This window comes from Dendrobates tinctorius, unplaced genomic scaffold, assembly GCF_039654945.1.
Source record: "Dendrobates tinctorius isolate UK_male_01 unplaced genomic scaffold, ASM3965494v1 ptg000350l, whole genome shotgun sequence".
Classification (NCBI taxonomy): domain Eukaryota; kingdom Metazoa; phylum Chordata; class Amphibia; order Anura; family Dendrobatidae; genus Dendrobates; species Dendrobates tinctorius.
This window is the reverse complement of record NW_027362016.1, coordinates 2554709-2570060: the sequence shown is the minus strand read 5'-3', so window position 1 is coordinate 2570060 and position 15352 is coordinate 2554709. Positions and strand designations below refer to the sequence as shown.

The 15352-nt window shown below is 35.3% G+C and overlaps 4 non-coding genes across 4 annotated transcripts; all 4 read right to left on the bottom strand.

Moving 5' to 3' along the window:
- Nucleotides 1-685: 685 nt before the first annotated feature.
- TRNAF-GAA (transfer RNA phenylalanine (anticodon GAA)) lies at nt 686-758 on the bottom strand. The gene has a single exon. It is a non-coding gene; the product is annotated as a tRNA-Phe (tRNA).
- Nucleotides 759-1625: 867 nt separating this feature from the next.
- On the bottom strand, nt 1626-1708 carry TRNAL-CAG (transfer RNA leucine (anticodon CAG)). Its single transcript has one exon. It is a non-coding gene; the product is annotated as a tRNA-Leu (tRNA).
- A 994-nt stretch (nt 1709-2702) lies between these two features.
- TRNAF-GAA (transfer RNA phenylalanine (anticodon GAA)) lies at nt 2703-2775 on the bottom strand. Its single transcript has one exon. It is a non-coding gene; the product is annotated as a tRNA-Phe (tRNA).
- Nucleotides 2776-11667: 8892 nt separating this feature from the next.
- TRNAF-GAA (transfer RNA phenylalanine (anticodon GAA)) lies at nt 11668-11740 on the bottom strand. The gene has a single exon. It is a non-coding gene; the product is annotated as a tRNA-Phe (tRNA).
- Between the last annotated feature and the right edge of the window lie 3612 nt (nt 11741-15352).

The following is a 15352-nucleotide window of genomic DNA, read 5'->3' as shown; positions in this document are numbered from 1 at the left end:
AGATGAAATTTGCAGAGTACCAAAACAGCAGAAAACCTCCCAAAGTGACCACATTTTAGAAATTATTTTGCACAATGAGTTAATCAACACCTGCAATTACTATTGTCAGCCTATAGGTGTTTTCACTCTGAACCATCCAGCATTGCAAGTATGCCAGTTTAGTGCCCAGCTTTTGCTTGCAGAGACAAGCAACCCATACATTTTTAAGTGGGCTCTACTCACTGGAGCAATGTCAAATATGTAGATGCTTTGTCTCACCATTAAAGTAGAAACCTCCTATATTTCAAATTAAAGATGACGGACCTGTGTGGAGCTTGTGTTTTTTGCCTTTTTGACTTTGTCCACAGCATATTTTTTAAGGACATTTGTCTCAGTAATGCCTCAGTGTTTCAAAGTCAAACAAGCTGACTATAATCATTCAGCTAGTGTCTGATAAGTGCTGTCTGTTTCAGCTATCAGGTTACCTTTTAATCCTCTTACAGCTAAGTCAATCTGAAATAAAACAAAATAGAGGAAAAATTACTAAAAACATTCATGTGTTCAAAAGGAAAAAGTTACCGTTTCTCAAATTTTTAACATTTTGTTTTCTGTAGATAGTTAAGATTTTTAGGCCTTTTGATCATGATCAGTCCATGTGCTTTGTTTAATATCTCCTTAAAATGTAAACGGTGAAGAAAAAGCATTTTGCCGAAACCCGGGATTGGACCAGGGACCTTTAGATCTTCAGTCTAACGCTCTCCCAACTGAGCTATTTCGGCCATATCTATACATTTTCTGGGGGGTTTGACACTCTGCAAATGTCAAGTGTCACACCTGGAGGGATATATTATAATTTTTCATTTGACTGTTTTTTGAAGCATGATTTCTATTTGAAACGCCTTCCATTTTGCTGTACATATTTAATAACATTCATTAACTATTTGTGAATGAGTAGAAAAAGACAGCAATTTTGCCATTGAATTTTTACATTTTCAGTTTGTCTCCATGCACCAGTATAATTCTGACCCTGTGCTTCTAGAATAGGTCATGGTCGCACATAAAACACAATTTGCATGCATAATGTTACATCAAGTTTTATTTTTTATGAGATGCAAACAATTGGAGCAAAAAAGAGACAAAAATTTAGAGAAAATATTTTATTGATTGTTAAAAGTGAGACCATTTGTCCCAAAATGTGCTGAAACATGTCAGAAGGACATGGGCATTTCACATTTTTTAAACTATGATTACCTACTTGTTAAGTTTTTGTTAATTAAGTATCGTTATGGTCTATTGATGTATGAGGTGAAAACTATGAAAGTAGACTTACCAGCAAATCCGTTTCTAGATATATTTCATGACAGCACTTTAGAAGGTTGATTCCGTACCCTAATAGGGACAGAGAACACAAAGAGGTGAAATAGTCCCTCCTCATTGACTGTCCAAAGGATTTTTCTAGTGCCAAAAGAACAACAGACATATGCACAAAAAAACCTGTTTGATGTTCCTAGAGTTCTTTTTTGAGAGGACAAATTCAGATTCACTCCAAAGACTCTCAGGAAATTTTTCAAAACCACATTACTAAGTTTTGTTTGACCTCATCTAATCAATAAATGAAGATAAAGTTTCTTGAAATTAAATGTTGATGTCAGAAGTGGGATTTGAACCCACGCCTCCAGGGAAGACTGCGACCTGAACGCAGCGCCTTAGACCGCTCGGCCATCCTGACTTCAATATGCAATTGGAACTTAACTCCTTCCATGCTAGTCAGCAGAAATGTTACCATCCCTTGTGATTAAAAACTTGTCACACCACCCCAAAAAAGTCAATAAATAACATTTTTTATATGCGTACTTTTCGTCTGCATTAATTTTTAAACCTCCATTTATTTTGTTTGGATATTAGAAATGTTAGATTTCTCACAAATGCGGTGATGCACCACATTTCTTCAGAAACTACTGTTTGGCCACACAGCAGGGCTTTAAAAGGAAGAGCCCTATTTGGGTTTTGCAATGCAGATTTTGCAGGAATACCTTGCAGATGAAATTTGCAGAGTACCAAAACAGCAGAAAACCTCCCAAAGTGACCACATTTTAGAAATTATTTTGCACAATGAGTTAATCAACACCTGCAATTACTATTGTCAGCCTATAGGTGTTTTCACTCTGAACCATCCAGCATTGCAAGTATGCCAGTTTAGTGCCCAGCTTTTGCTTGCAGAGACAAGCAACCCATACATTTTTAAGTGGGCTCTACTCACTGGAGCAATGTCAAATATGTAGATGCTTTGTCTCACCATTAAAGTAGAAACCTCCTATATTTCAAATTAAAGATGACGGACCTGTGTGGAGCTTGTGTTTTTTGCCTTTTTGACTTTGTCCACAGCATATTTTTTAAGGACATTTGTCTCAGTAATGCCTCAGTGTTTCAAAGTCAAACAAGCTGACTATAATCATTCAGCTAGTGTCTGATAAGTGCTGTCTGTTTCAGCTATCAGGTTACCTTTTAATCCTCTTACAGCTAAGTCAATCTGAAATAAAACAAAATAGAGGAAAAATTACTAAAAACATTCATGTGTTCAAAAGGAAAAAGTTACCGTTTCTCAAATTTTTAACATTTTGTTTTCTGTAGATAGTTAAGATTTTTAGGCCTTTTGATCATGATCAGTCCATGTGCTTTGTTTAATATCTCCTTAAAATGTAAACGGTGAAGAAAAAGCATTTTGCCGAAACCCGGGATTGGACCAGGGACCTTTAGATCTTCAGTCTAACGCTCTCCCAACTGAGCTATTTCGGCCATATCTATACATTTTCTGGGGGGTTTGACACTCTGCAAATGTCAAGTGTCACACCTGGAGGGATATATTATAATTTTTCATTTGACTGTTTTTTGAAGCATGATTTCTATTTGAAACGCCTTCCATTTTGCTGTACATATTTAATAACATTCATTAACTATTTGTGAATGAGTAGAAAAAGACAGCAATTTTGCCATTGAATTTTTACATTTTCAGTTTGTCTCCATGCACCAGTATAATTCTGACCCTGTGCTTCTAGAATAGGTCATGGTCGCACATAAAACACAATTTGCATGCATAATGTTACATCAAGTTTTATTTTTTATGAGATGCAAACAATTGGAGCAAAAAAGAGACAAAAATTTAGAGAAAATATTTTATTGATTGTTAAAAGTGAGACCATTTGTCCCAAAATGTGCTGAAACATGTCAGAAGGACATGGGCATTTCACATTTTTTAAACTATGATTACCTACTTGTTAAGTTTTTGTTAATTAAGTATCGTTATGGTCTATTGATGTATGAGGTGAAAACTATGAAAGTAGACTTACCAGCAAATCCGTTTCTAGATATATTTCATGACAGCACTTTAGAAGGTTGATTCCCTACCCTAATAGGGACAGAGAACACAAAGAGGTGAAATAGTCCCTCCTCATTGACTGTCCAAAGGATTTTTCTAGTGCCAAAAGAACAACAGACATATGCACAAAAAAACCTGTTTGATGTTCCTAGAGTTCTTTTTTGAGAGGACAAATTCAGATTCACTCCAAAGACTCTCAGGAAATTTTTCAAAACCACATTACTAAGTTTTGTTTGACCTCATCTAATCAATAAATGAAGATAAAGTTTCTTGAAATTAAATGTTGATGTCAGAAGTGGGATTTGAACCCACGCCTCCAGGGAAGCCTGAACGCAGCACCTTAGACCGCTCAGCCATCCTGACTTTGATATGCAATTGGAACTTAACTCCTTCCATGCTAGTCAGCAGAAATGTTACCATCCCTTGTGATTAAAAACTTGTCACACCACCCCAAAAAAGTCAATAATTAACATTTTTTATATGCGTACTTTTCGTCTGCATTAATTTTTAAACCTCCATTTATTTTGTTTGGATATTAGAAATGTTAGATTTCTCACAAATGCGGTGATGCACCACATTACTTCAGAAACTACTGTTTGGCCACACAGCAGGGCTTTGAAAGGAAGAGCCCTATTTGGGTTTTGCAATGCAGATTTTGCAGGAATACCTTGCAGATGAAATTTGCAGAGTACCAAAACAGCAGAAAACCTCCCAAAGTGACCACATTTTAGAAATTATTTTGCACAATGAGTTAATCAACACCTGCAATTACTATTGTCAGCCTATAGGTGTTTTCACTCTGAACCATCCAGCATTGCAAGTATGCCAGTTTAGTGCCCAGCTTTTGCTTGCAGAGACAAGCAACCCATACATTTTTAAGTGGGCTCTACTCACTGGAGCAATGTCAAATATGTAGATGCTTTGTCTCACCATTAAAGTAGAAACCTCCTATATTTCAAATTAAAGATGACGGACCTGTGTGGAGCTTGTGTTTTTTGCCTTTTTGACTTTGTCCACAGCATATTTTTTAAGGACATTTGTCTCAGTAATGCCTCAGTGTTTCAAAGTCAAACAAGCTGACAATAATCATTCAGCTAGTGTCTGATAAGTGCTGTCTGTTTCAGCTAAATAGAGGAAAAATTACTAAAAAACATTCATGTGTTCAAAAGGAAAAAGTTACCGTTTCTCAAATTTTTAACATTTTGTTTTCTGTAGATAGTTAAGATTTTTAGGCCTTTTGATCATGATCAGTCCATGTGCTTTGTTTAATATCTCCTTAAAATGTAAACGGTGAAGAAAAAGCATTTTGCCGAAACCCGGGACCTTTAGATGTTCAGTCTAACGCTCTCCCAACTGAGCTATTTCGGCCATATCTATAAATTTTCTGGGGGGTTTGACACTCTGCAAATGTCAAGTGTCACACCTGGAGGGATATATTATAATTTTTCATTTGACTGTTTTTTGAAGCATGATTTCTATTTGAAACGCCTTCCATTTTGCTGTACATATTTAATAACATTCATTAACTATTTGTGAATGAGTAGAAAAAGACAGCAATTTTGCCATTGAATTTTTACATTTTCAGTTTGTCTCCATGCACCAGTATAATTCTGACCCTGTGCTTCTAGAATAGGTCATGGTCGCACATAAAACACAATTTGCATGCATAATGTTACATCAAGTTTTATTTTTTATGAGATGCAAACAATTGGAGCAAAAAAGAGACAAAAATTTAGAGAAAATATTTTATTGATTGTTAAAAGTGAGACCATTTGTCCCAAAATGTGCTGAAACATGTCAGAAGGACATGGGCATTTCACATTTTTTAAACTATGATTACATACTTGTTAAGTTTTTGTTAATCAAGTATCGTTATGGTCTATTGATGTATGAGGTGAAAACTATGAAAGTAGACTTACCAGCAAATCCGTTTCTAGATATATTTCATGACAGCACTGTAGAAGGTTGATTCCCTACCCTAATAGGGACAGAGAACACAAAGAGGTGAAATAGTCCCACCTCATTGACTGTCCAAAGGATTTTTCTAGTGCCAAAAGAACAACAGACATATGCACAAAAAATCTGTTTGATGTTCCTAGAGTTCTTTTTTGAGAGGACAAATTCAGATTCACTCCAAAGACTCTCAGGAAATTTTTCAAAACCACATTACTAAGTTTTGTTTGACCTCATCTAATCAATAAATGAAGAAAAAAGTTTCTTGAGATTAAAAGTTGATGTCAGAGGTGGGATTTGAACCACTTGTAAACGGTGAAGAATAAGCATTTTGCCGAAACCCGGGATTGGACTAGGGACCTTTAGATCTTCAGTCTAACGCTCTCCCAACTGAGCTATTTCGGCCATATCTATACATTTTCTGGGGGGTTTGACACTCTGCAAATGTCAAGTGTCACACCTGGAGGGATATATTATAATTTTTCATTTGACTGTTTTTTGAAGCATGATTTCTATTTGAAACGCCTTCCATTTTGCTGTACATATTTAATAACATTCATTAACTATTTGTGAATGAGTAGAAAAAGACAGCAATTTTGCCATTGAAGTTTTACATTTTCAGTTTGTCTCCATGCACCAGTATAATTCTGACCCTGTGCTTCTAGAATAGGTCATGGTCGCACATAAAACACAATTTGCATGCATAATGTTACATCAAGTTTTATTTTTTATGAGATGCAAACAATTGGAGCAAAATAGAGACAAAAATTTAGAGAAAATATTTTATTGATTGTTAATGTTAAAAGTGAGACCATTTGTCCCAAAATGTGCTGAAACATGTCAGAATGACATGGGCATTTCACATTTTTTAAACTATGATTACCTACTTGTTAAGTTTTTGTTTATTAAGTATCGTTATGGTCTATTGATGTATGAGGTGAAAACTATGAAAGTATACTTACCAGCAAATCCGTTTCTAGATATATTTCATGACAGCACTGTAGAAGGTTGATTCCCTACCCTAATAGGGACAGAGAACACAAAGAGGTGAAATAGTCCTCATTGACTGTCCAAAGGATTTTTCTAGTGCCAAAAGAACAACAGACATATGCACAAAAAATCTGTTTGATGTTCCTAGAGTTGTTTTTTGAGAGGACAAATTCAGATTCACTCCAAAGACTCTCAGGAAATTTTTCAAAACCACATTACTAAGTTTTGTTTGACCTCATCTAATCAATAAATGAAGATAAAGTTTCTTGAAATTAAATATTGATGTCAGAAGTGGGATTTGAACCCACGTCTCCAGGGGAGACTGCGACCTGTACGCAGCGCCTTAGACTGCTCCGCCATCCTGACTTCGACATGCAATTGGAACTTAACTCCTTCCATGCTAGTCAGCAGAAATGTTACCATTCCTTGTGATTAAAAACTTGTCACACCACCCCAAAAAAGTCAATAAATAACATTTTTTATATGCGTACTTTTCGTCTGCATTAATTTTTAAACCTCCATTTATTTTGTTTGGATATTAGAAATGTTAGATTTCTCACAAATGCGGTGATGCACCACATTTCTTCAGAAACTACTGTTTGGCCACACAGCAGGGCTTTGAAAGGAAGAGCCCTATTTGGGTTTTGCAATGCAGATTTTGCAGGAATACCTTGCAGATGAAATTTGCAGAGTACCAAAACAGCAGAAAACCTCCCAAAGTGACCACATTTTAGAAATTATTTTGCACAATGAGTTAATCAACACCTGCAATTACTATTGTCAGCCTATAGGTGTTTTCACTCTGAACCATCCAGCATTGCAAGTATGCCAGTTTAGTGCCCAGCTTTTGCTTGCAGAGACAAGCAACCCATACATTTTTAAGTGGGCTCTACTCACTGGAGCAATGTCAAATATGTAGATGCTTTGTCTCACCATTAAAGTAGAAACCTCCTATATATCAAATTAAAGATGACGGACCTGTGTGGAGCTTGTGTTTTTTGCCTTTTTGACTTTGTCCACAGCATATTTTTTAAGGACATTTGTCTCAGTAATGCCTCAGTGTTTCAAAGTCAAACAAGCTGACTATAATCATTCAGCTAGTGTCTGATAAGTGCTGTCTGTTTCAGCTATCAGGTTACCTTTTAATCCTCTTACAGCTAAGTCAATCTGAAATAAAACAAAATAGAGGAAAAATTACTAAAAACATTCATGTGTTCAAAAGGAAAAAGTTACCGTTTCTCAAATTTTTAACATTTTGTTTTCTGTAGATAGTTAAGATTTTTAGGCCTTTTGATCATGATCAGTCCATGTGCTTTGTTTAATATCTCCTTAAAATGTAAACGGTGAAGAAAAAGCATTTTGCCGAAACCCGGGACCTTTAGATCTTCAGTCTAACGCTCTCCCAACTGAGCTATTTCGGCCATATCTATACATTTTCTGGGGGGTTTGACACTCTGCAAATGTCAAGTGTCACACCTGGAGGGATATATTATAATTTTTCATTTGACTGTTTTTTGAAGCATGATTTCTATTTGAAACGCCTTCCATTTTGCTGTACATATTTAATAACATTCATTAACTATTTGTGAATGAGTAGAAAAAGACAGCAATTTTGCCATTGAATTTTTACATTTTCAGTTTGTCTCCATGCACCAGTATAATTCTGACCCTGTGCTTCTAGAATAGGTCATGGTCGCACATAAAACACAATTTGCATGCATAATGTTACATCAAGTTTTATTTTTTATGAGATGCAAACAATTGGAGCAAAAAAGAGACAAAAATTTAGAGAAAATATTTTATTGATTGTTAAAAGTGAGACCATTTGTCCCAAAATGTGCTGAAACATGTCAGAAGGACATGGGCATTTCACATTTTTTAAACTATGATTACCTACTTGTTAAGTTTTTGTTTATTAAGTTTCGTTATGGTCTATTGATGTATGAGGTGAAAACTATGAAAGTATACTTACCAGCAAATCCGTTTCTAGATATATTTCATGACAGCACTGTAGAAGGTTGATTCCCTACCCTAATAGGGACAGAGAACACAAAGAGGTGAAATAGTCCTCATTGACTGTCCAAAGGATTTTTCTAGTGCCAAAAGAACAACAGACATATGCACAAAAAATCTGTTTGATGTTCCTAGAGTTCTTTTTTGAGAGGACAAATTCAGATTCACTCCAAAGACTCTCAGGAAATTTTTCAAAACCACATTAATAAGTTTTGTTTGACCTCATCTAATCAATAAATGAAGATAAAGTTTCTTGAAATTAAATATTGATGTCAGAAGTGGGATTTGAACCCACGTCTCCAGGGGAGACTGCGACCTGTACGCAGCGCCTTAGACTGCTCCGCCATCCTGACTTCGACATGCAATTGGAACTTAACTCCTTCCATGCTAGTCAGCAGAAATGTTACCATTCCTTGTGATTAAAAACTTGTCACACCACCCCAAAAAAGTCAATAAATAACATTTTTTATATGCGTACTTTTCGTCTGCATTAATTTTTAAACCTCCATTTATTTTGTTTGGATATTAGAAATGTTAGATTTCTCACAAATGCGGTGATGCACCACATTTCTTCAGAAACTACTGTTTGGCCACACAGCAGGGCTTTGAAAGGAAGAGCCCTATTTGGGTTTTGCAATGCAGATTTTGCAGGAATACCTTGCAGATGAAATTTGCAGAGTACCAAAACAGCAGAAAACCTCCCAAAGTGACCACATTTTAGAAATTATTTTGCACAATGAGTTAATCAACACCTGCAATTACTATTGTCAGCCTATAGGTGTTTTCACTCTGAACCATCCAGCATTGCAAGTATGCCAGTTTAGTGCCCAGCTTTTGCTTGCAGAGACAAGCAACCCATACATTTTTAAGTGGGCTCTACTCACTGGAGCAATGTCAAATATGTAGATGCTTTGTCTCACCATTAAAGTAGAAACCTCCTATATTTCAAATTAAAGATGACGGACCTGTGTGGAGCTTGTGTTTTTTGCCTTTTTGACTTTGTCCACAGCATATTTTTTAAGGACATTTGTCTCAGTAACGCCTCAGTGTTTCAAAGTCAAACAAGCTGACTATAATCATTCAGCTAGTGTCTGATAAGTGCTGTCTGTTTCAGCTATCAGGTTACCTTTTAATCCTCTTACAGCTAAGTCAATCTGAAATAAAACAAAATAGAGGAAAAATTACTAAAAAACATTCATGTGTTCAAAAGGAAAAAGTTACCGTTTCTCAAATTTTTAACATTTTGTTTTCTGTAGATAGTTAAGATTTTTAGGCCTTTTACATTAGCTGTAAATAATGAGTCCATGTGCTTTGTTTAATATCTCCTTAAAATGGAAACGGTGAAGAAAATGCATTTTGCTGAAACCTGGGATTGGACCAGGAACCTTTAGATCTTCAGTCTAACGCTCTCCCAACTGAGCTATTTTGGCCATATCTATGCATTTTCTGGGGGGGTTTGACACTCTGCAAATGTCAAGTGTCACACCTGGAGGGATATATTATAATTTTTAATTTGACTGTTTTTTGAAGCATGATTTCTATTTGAAACGCCTTCCATTTTGCTGTACATATTTAATAACATTCATTAACTATTTGTGAATGAGTAGAAAAAGACAGCAATTTTGCCATTGAAGTTTTACATTTTCAGTTTGTCTCCATGCACCAGTATAATTCTGACCCTGTGCTTCTAGAATAGGTCATGGTCGCACATAAAACACAATTTGCATGCATAATGTTACATCAAGATTTATTTTTTATGAGATGCAAACAATTGGAGCAAAATAGAGACAAAAATTTAGAGAAAATATTTTATTGATTGTTAATGTTAAAAGTGAGACCATTTGTCCCAAAATGTGCTGAAACATGTCAGAATGACATGGGCATTTCACATTTTTTAAACTATGATTAACTACTTGTTAAGTTTTTGTTTATTAAGTATCGTTATGGTCTATTGATGTATGAGGTGAAAACTATGAAAGTAGACTTACCAGCAAATCCGTTTCTAGATATATTTCATGACAGCACTGTAGAAGGTTGATTCCCTACCCTAATAGGGACAGAGAACACAAAGAGGTGAAATAGTCCCTCCTCATTGACTGTCCAAAGGATTTTTCTATTGCCAAAAGAACAACAGACATATGCACAAAAAATCTGTTTGATGTTCCTAGAGTTCTTTTTTGAGAGGACAAATTCAGATTCACTCCAAAGACTCTCAGGAAATTTTTCAAAACCACATTACTAAGTTTTGTTTGACCTCATCTAATCAATAAATGAAGATAAAGTTTCTTGAAATTAAATGTTGATGTCAGAAGTGGGAGTCTGCGACCTGAACGCAGCGCCTTAGACCGCTCGGCCATCCTGACTTCGATATGCAATTGGAACTTAACTCCTTCCATGCTAGTCAGCAGAAATGTTACCATTTCTTGTGATTAAAAACTTGTCACACCACCCCAAAAAAGTCAATAAATAACATTTTTTATATGCGTACTTTTCGTCTGCATTAATTTTTAAACCTCCATTTATTTTGTTTGGATATTAGAAATGTTAGTTCTCACAAATGCGGTGATGCGCCACATTTCTTCAGAAACTACTGTTTGGCCACACAGCAGGGCTTTGAAAGCAAGAGCCCTATTTGGGTTTTGCAATGCAGATTTTGCAGGAATACCTTGCAGATGAAATTTGCAGAGTACCAAAACAGCAGAAAACCTCCCAAAGTGACCACATTTTAGAAATTATTTTGCACAATGAGTTAATCAACACCTGCAATTACTATTGTCAGCCTATAGGTGTTTTCACTCTGAACCATCCAGCATTGCAAGTATGCCAGTTTAGTGCCCAGCTTTTGCTTGCAGAGACAAGCAACCCATACATTTTTAAGTGGGCTCTACTCACTGGAGCAATGTCAAATATGTAGATGCTTTGTCTCACCATTAAAGTAGAAACCTCCTATATTTCAAATTAAAGATGACGGACCTTTGTGGAGCTTGTGTTTTTTGCCTTTTTGACTTTGTCCACAGCATATTTTTTAAGGACATTTGTCTCAGTAATGCCTCAGTGTTTCAAAGTCAAACAAGCTGACTATAATCATTCAGCTAGTGTCTGATAAGTGCTGACTGTTTCAGCTATCAGGTTACCTTTTAATCCTCTTACAGCTAAGTCAATCTGAAATAAAACAAAATAGAGGAAAAATTACTAAAAAACATTCATGTGTTCAAAAGGAAAAAGTTACCGTTTCTCAAATTTTTAACATTTTGTTTTCTGTAGATAGTTAAGATTTTTAGGCCTTTTGATCATGATCAGTCCATGTGCTTTGTTTAATATCTCCTTAAAATGTAAACGGTGAAGAAAAAGCATTTTGCCGAAACCCGGGATTGGACCAGGGACCTTTAGATCTTCAGTCTAACGCTCTCCCAACTGAGCTATTTCGGCCATATCTATACATTTTCTGGTGGGTTTGACACTCTGCAAATGTCAAGTGTCACACCTGGAGGGATATATTATAATTTTTCATTTGACTGTTTTTTGAAGCATGATTTCTATTTGAAACGCCTTCCATTTTGCTGCACATATTTAATAACATTCATTAACTATTTGTGAATGAGTAGAAAAAGACAGCAATTTTGCCATTGAATTTTTACATTTTCAGTTTGTCTCTATGCACCAGTATAATTCTGACCCCGTGCTTCTAGAATATTTCATGGTCGCACATAAAACACAATTTGCATGCATAATGTTACATCAAGTTTTATTTTTTATGAGATGCAAACAATTGGAGCAAAAAAGAGACAAAAATTTAGAGAAAATATTTTATTGATTGTTAATGTTAAAAGTGAGACCATTTGTCCCAAAATGTGCTGAAACATGTCAGAATGACATGGGCATTTCACATTTTTTAAACTATGATTAGCTACTTGTTACGTTTTTGTTTTTAAGTATCGTTATGGTCTATTGATGTATGAGGTGAAAACTATGAAAGTAGACTTACCAGCAAATCCGTTTCTAGATATATTTCATGACAGCACTGTAGAAGGTTGATTCCCTACCCTAATAGGGACAGAGAACACAAAGAGGTGAAATAGTCCCTCCTTATTGACTGTCCAAAGGCTTTTTCTATTGCCAAAAGAACAACAGACATATGCACAAAAAATCTGTTTGATGTTCCTAGAGTTCTTTTTTGAGAGGACAAATTCAGATTCACTCCAAAGACTCTCAGGAAATTTTTCAAAACCACATTACTAAGTTTTGTTTGACCTCATCTAATCAATAAATGAAGAAAAAAGTTTCTTGAAATTAAAAGTTGATGTCAGAGGTGGGATTTGAACCACTTGTAAACGGTGAAGAAAAAGCATTTTGCCGAAACCCGGGATTGGACCAGGGACCTTTAGATCTTCTGTCTAACGCTCTCCCAACTGAGCTATTTCGGCCATATCTATACATTTTCTGGGGGGTTTGACACTCTGCAAATGTCAAGTGTCACACCTGGAGGGATATATTATAATTTTTCATTTGACTGTTTTTTGAAGCATGATTTCTATTTGAAACACCTTCCATTTTGCTGTACATATTTAATAACATTCATTAACTATTTGTGAATGAGTAGAAAAAGACAGCAATTTTGCCATTGAATTTTTACATTTTCAGTTTGTCTCCATGCACCAGTATAATTCTGACCCTGTGCTTCTAGAATAGGTCATGGTCGCACATAAAACACAATTTGCATGCATAATGTTACATCAAGTTTTATTTTTTATGAGATGCAAACAATTGGAGCAAAAAAGAGACAAAAATTTAGAGAAAATATTTTATTGATTTTTAATGTTAAAAGTGAGACCATTTGTCCCAAAATGTGCTGAAACATGTCAGAATGACATGGGCATTTCACATTTTTTAAACTATGATTACCTACTTGTTACGTTTTTGTTTATTAAGTATCGTTATGGTCTATTGATGTATGAGGTGAAAACTATGAAAGTAGACTTACCAGCAAATCCGTTTCTAGATATATTTCATGACAGCACTGTAGAAGGTTGATTCCCTACCCTAATAGGGACAGAGAACACAAAGAGGTGAAATAGTCCCTCCTCATTGACTGTCCAAAGGATTTTTCTAGTGCCAAAAGAACAACAGACATATGCACAAAAAATCTGTTTGATGTTCCTATAGTTCTTTTTTGAGAGGACAAATTCAGATTCACTCCAAAGACTCTCAGGAAATTTTTCAAAACCACATTACTAAGTTTTGTTTGACCTCATCTAATCAATAAATGAAGAAAAAAGTTTCTTGAAATTAAAAGTTGATGTCAGAGGTGGGATTTGAACCACTTGTAAACGGTGAAGAAAAAGCATTTTGCCGAAACCCGTGATTGGACCAGGGACCTTTAGATCTTCAGTCTAACGCTCTCCTATCTGAGCTATTTCGGCCATATCTATACAATTTCTGGGGGGTTTGACACTCTGCAAATGTCAAGTGTGACACCTGGAGGGATATATTATAATTTTTCATTTGACTGTTTTTTGAAGCATGATTTCTATTTGAAACGCCTTCCATTTTGCTGTACATATTTAATAACATTCATTAACTATTTGTGAATGAGTAGAAAAAGACAGCAATTTTGCCATTGAAGTTTTACATTTTCAGTTTGTCTCCATGCACCAGTATAATTCTGACCCTGTGCTTCTAGAATAGGTCATGGTCGCACATAAAACACAATTTGCATGCATAATGTTACATCAAGTTTTATTTTTTATGAGATGCAAACAATTGGAGCAAAATAGAGACAAAAATTTAGAGAAAATATTTTATTGATTGTTAATGTTAAAAGTGAGACCATTTGTCCCAAAATGTGCTGAAACATGTCAGAATGACATGGGCATTTCACATTTTTTAAACTATGATTACCTACTTGTTAAGTTTTTGTTTATTAAGTATCGTTATGGTCTATTGATGTATGAGGTGAAAACTATGAAAGTAGACTTACCAGCAAATCCGTTTCTAGATATATTTCATGACAGCACTGTAGAAGGTTGATTCCCTACCCTAATAGGGACAGAGAACACAAAGAGGTGAAATAGTCCCTCCTCATTGACTGTCCAAAGGATTTTTCTAGTGCCAAAAGAACAACAGACATATGCACAAAAAATCTGTTTGATGTTCCTAGAGTTCTTTTTTGAGAGGACAAATTCAGATTCACTCCAAAGACTCTCAGGAAATTTTTCAAAACCACATTACTAAGTTTTGTTTGACCTCATCTAATCAATAAATGAAGAAAAAAGTTTCTTGAAATTAAAAGTTGATGTCAGAGGTGGGATTTGAACCACTTGTAAACGGTGAAGAAAAAGCATTTTGCCGAAACCCGGGATTGGACCAGGGACCTTTAGATATTCAGTCTAACGCTCTCCCAACTGAGCTATTTCGGCCATATCGATACATTTTCTGGGGGGTTTGACACTCTGCAAATGTCAAGTGTCACACCTGGAGGGATATATTATAATTTTTCATTTGACTGTTTTTTGAAGCATGATTTCTATTTGAAACGCCTTCCATTTTGCTGTACATATTTAATAACATTCATTAACTATTTGTGAATGAGTAGAAAAAGACAGCAATTTTGCCATTGAAGTTTTACATTTTCAGTTTGTCTCCATGCACCAGTATAATTCTGACCCTGTGCTTCTAGAATAGGTCATGGTCGCACATAAAACACAATTTGCATGCATAATGTTACATCAAGATTTATTTTTTATGAGATGCAAACAATTGGAGCAAAATAGAGACAAAAATTTAGAGAAAATATTTTATTGATTGTTAATGTTAAAAGTGAGACCATTTGTCCCAAAATGTGCTGAAACATGTCAGAATGACATGGGCATTTCACATTTTTTAAACTATGATTAACTACTTGTTTAGTTTTTGTTTATTAAGTATCGTTATGGTCTATTGATGTATGAGGTGAAAACTATGAAAGTAGACTTACCAGCAAATCCGTTTCTAGATATATTTCATGACAGCACTGTAGAAGGTTGATTCCCTACCCTAATAGGG